Consider the following 4,422-nt stretch of genomic DNA (forward strand, 5'->3'; position numbering starts at 1 on the left):
GATCCTGCTGATAGGTTTGAGGGATATCGACATGAATTGATCAGCTTGATGCCTTGGTTTGGACCACAGATTACTAAGCGAATCAGCCACAGTATCACATTGCTGATGGTAAAGTGTGCACTGCCACCTGTAACAATGAAACGTGGGTATTTCCCAAGAAAAGTGATAGATGCCAAGGAAAACATTTACACAGGTGGTGCACCCACCTAACTAGATTAGGAAATTAAAGTCTTAGTGCTCCAGGCAGTTGAAAGGAAGCACAAGCTATAAATTACTCTGCCCAAAGACTGCATGACATGGGAGCTGCGCGCAGAAGAAAAAAGTCACAAGGTCCGCGACCGCCTATGCGCCCAACTCTCCAGATGGTTACAGGCGTATGGCATGCAACCTTAACGAACACACATTTTCCTTATGAGAGGAAACAAGACCAACAAGTAGGAGAAGGCAAGATAATGGCACGATCAACGAAGTTTGATAAGACCAAGCGCACTGACAGTGATCCACGTAGAAGCCTTTGGAAAAGTGTGTGAAGTACTGAACACAATCCAACATGTGAAACGCACCGACTGGGACCTGCACATACCAGCGGCTCTATGGGCTTATAGGACCATGTGCAAAACCCTGACGACACAGGCACTTTTGAAGCTGAAGTATGAAGTAGAGATTGTAATCCTATTGAAGCATGCCAAGCCTAGATCGCGCATAATAGGAACCATAGATACGCTGGTTCGCAAAGCCCGAAAAGTAGAAATCACATAGCCACACAAAATAGAATGCATGAGATTTGAGGAAGGAATCTAACAGGGAAACCTTAGACTCCGTGAACTAGAAAGAGAAAGGGTACAGTTAAGGGATAAGAGCACTTTGATGGATGCAGAAGTCAAAACGCTGGAGGACGATATAAAGGAAACATTTCTTGTCGAAAAAACTATGATAATAAGGAAAGGTGTGCACGATCAAAATGACATAGTTGGGAACTATTGCAGTGAATTGGTTAGTTTGATGCCTTGGCTTGGACCGCATATTACTAAACATAGTGACTAGGGTAGCACGCTGCAAATAATGAAATGCGTGATGTAGACCCCAACAATAGGAGGTAGGGAGTCTCCGCAAACCATGATAGAGGATAGGATGGAGCCCTGTATGGGTGGTGCGACCACCTGACTAGCCGTAGGAAGAATAATCTCAGTGCTCCAGGTAGTTGGAAGAGAGCACAAGACTATAAACTATTCTACCTAGGAGCTACGCGATATGGGAGATGTGCACAGAAGCAGAGCATGACATGGTCTATGACCACACATTGATGGCTGCAATGCCACACAAGTTGGCCAAAAAGTGACCTTTGGAGTCACTATTCATGATGGGATGCTTGACGTGAGGCCAAATGGAGCAAGTGGTAGGCATTTAAGATGTGATTTATGGGAAAGATTTGGGAAAATCTTCTACTAAGAAAGCATTAATGGACCGAAATTGGGGGGAATGATCGAATTCAAATTCAAAAGGAACTATAAAACACAAAGGACTTCCTAGTAAACAACACTTGGTCATTCGAGAATTAAGCATTTGAGTAGAGCCCTGAGCATTGTGAGTCGAGCATTGATTAAGCCTCAAAATTCATGAGTGACAGATTACAGCCGGGACATAATGACAACAACTAAGGATGGTCTGGGAATCAAAGAGGTAACCACCAGTGAGGCCACACAAGCCCTAAATGTGGAGGATTCTCCTGAAGGTTCCGAGGTTGTAGCAGAGATCCCAAAATCACCACGTATGCCAAGGCCCAAGAAGGATAAACAAGCAATGGCCCCCGTACGCATGTCCCCTAGGAACCCGCTACGCATCAAAATATTGATGGTAGAAAAGGGGAAAGCTATCATGATAGAAATAGATGAGGAAGAAGAAGATTTGTAGGCCCCGATCATCGCATAGGAAGAAGACAAATATATGGAGGAGGATATTCAACCTACAGGATCTGCAACAAAATTTCCTGCATATGTCCCTCCGTGGAAAGGGAAGACCAAAGTGTCGAAGGACCTAGATGAAACCAAGAGTTCACTCCAAACCCTGCTCCTCCTAGATGGAATTATGCTTGAAGGCACGCACCTAGGCCGCGTGCCTACCATGAAGTTTGAAGATTGGGACCTCACTAACCATAAGAAGTTCCCGCATCTAGAGACCAAGAACCTCATGAAACAAAGCACCATAGGTGTGGTGAAAATGTTAGAGCCACGAAAGTGGCTGTGCAGTGTGGAAAAGGCTGGGTTGCTGAATTTACTCTAGATACCACATTTCCACCACGCACCAATAACAATTTTTTTCATCAAGTAGCTACTCAGTTTGGTGCATGATGGATATCTATGGCTGAAGAAGCTTATACCCATCACGTCAGACCTAATTCATCCCATTTCTCAACTCCCCTACAAAGGAAAAAACCTCGCGCCCTTGCAAAAGCCATGAAGATGAAGTACAAGCTGGAGAAGAAGAAGAGGGGCTATGCCATCTCCAGCATCAAGGACAAAGGGGTATGCATAGCAACCCAAATCCTGGTTGGAAAAGTTATGAGGAAGTGTCATAGCGATGAGGTACCAACACTGGTGGTCACACTAGCCGAGTGGTGCGTGGAGGGGGTATAGTTCAACTGGTTCGAATTCCTCTATGCAAAATTATTGAAAAAGTGTCACGAAGCCTAGGAGTAGGGTAGAACCTTCCACTACGCGTGGTTGTTGTTATCCATCGTGCTCGTAGCAGGGGAACTACCATAGGATGGTCAATTCCCTAGCATTTACCGAGACTTATCGGAGGCCGCGAATTACACTTCACTCTAGGCCACGAAGGATGCGAAGAGGATACACGACAATAAGACTTTCTGGGTGCTCATGTAGATGAGCATCTGGATGTGGATCAACCGGAGCCCGTGCCTATCACCCATGGTGTACAACAGCGTACAAAGTTTCACCGAATTCAAGGCAAACATGCACAAAATTTTTATTAGAGCGTGCAAGGATTCAGAGAAGCAGTGAGTGAAGCTACCTTTTGTAGCCAATGATGATGCCATCTTCATTGTCTTAGAGACATGGCCTTTAGAATGGCATGCCCCAGATCTTGTAGAGATTGAGAGGAAGGTAATGTAGTAGAATAAGAATGGTGCTAAGATGCTTATCGCACAGTTGGCTGAGAAAAGGTAGTAGGAAAAAGCAGCAGTTGAGGTACGGGCAGTGCGGAAAGCGACACAGAAGGCTTCTGTGCAGAAAATGGCTACAGAAGCAGCAACAATAGCACATGAAGCCAAGGAAGAAACTGTGTAGGCAGACGAGGCCCAAGAAACGTCCTCGTAGGGGTAGGAGGCAGAGGCAGCAGAAATAGTAGAAAGGAGCACGGACTCAGGAACTGCATCCACACGGTTGAAGCGTCCGCACATGGCAAAATATGCAGGGTCAAGGAAGAAGGCCAAGGCCTCGAAATTGGCCATTGACCCGATCACTGTAACCAAGGTTGATCTGCATGACATCAGTGAGATGGTGCGCGATGTCACAAGCGAGGCCCTTTATGATTTTATGTAGGAGCACTAGACTATGTTGGGGGCCCTCAGAGTGTAGCTGCAGGAGTTACAGGTGTGCCCCCCTCAAGAAGGTACCGTGTCAACCCACGTCACAGTAGGAACTTCAGTATCAGAGCACATGCTGCACGCATAGATAGCAAACACAATAGTGTTTCCAGAGGGGGATCGATTGTTAGTTAGCATGATGAAAGGCCTTGGCCTTAATCTAGTTGCCCTTTAATGGGAGACACTATATCTACTACAGGATGGGATAGCGGCAGAGCTACACACTAGGAAGAGTTGTGCGATCCAAGTTCTCAGCGAGGAAAAGATAAATATAGAACAACTCAACTTTCAGCATGACAAGTTGGTGTCATAGAATCAATAGTTGGTGCAGACGGTAGATGACGCATCTCGAAGCTTGCCATCATAGCAGATCTACCAGTAGAAGTGCAGATCCACAGGTTGGAAATCAGAGTTCTTGAGGCCAGAGATGAAATGACCAAGATTCAGCTAGAGCTGAATCTTCAGATCGCCAAGCTGCGTTAAAGGTGAAGCCATCCACTCCCCCGGAAGTCGGAGAAAAATGCGCTAGCACTATCGCAGTGGGATTGGAAGAAATTGGAGGTACAGTACAAGACTATACCACTTTGTTGGAGCGAGCACTTGAGGTCCTCATAACTTTGCAGGAGGACCCCAACATCTAGTGCCTAGAGACAGAGACGTGAGAACTCCAGCAACAATGCAATAGTGTCTGAGGAACTGTGCAGACAATAGTCCACACCCAGCGGCTTGCGAGGATGCAGCAAGCTAACACACTGAAGGAGTTGGTGGATGTGGTGTGACATAAAGAGGCAGTTCTCAAAACGTGCATCCAGCCATGG

This window comes from Pinus tabuliformis, chromosome 1_1 (assembly GCF_031772625.1).
Source record: "Pinus tabuliformis cultivar Carrire ecotype Pingquan chromosome 1_1, CPIR1, whole genome shotgun sequence".
In the NCBI taxonomy this organism is placed as follows: Eukaryota; Viridiplantae; Streptophyta; class Pinopsida; order Pinales; family Pinaceae; genus Pinus; species Pinus tabuliformis.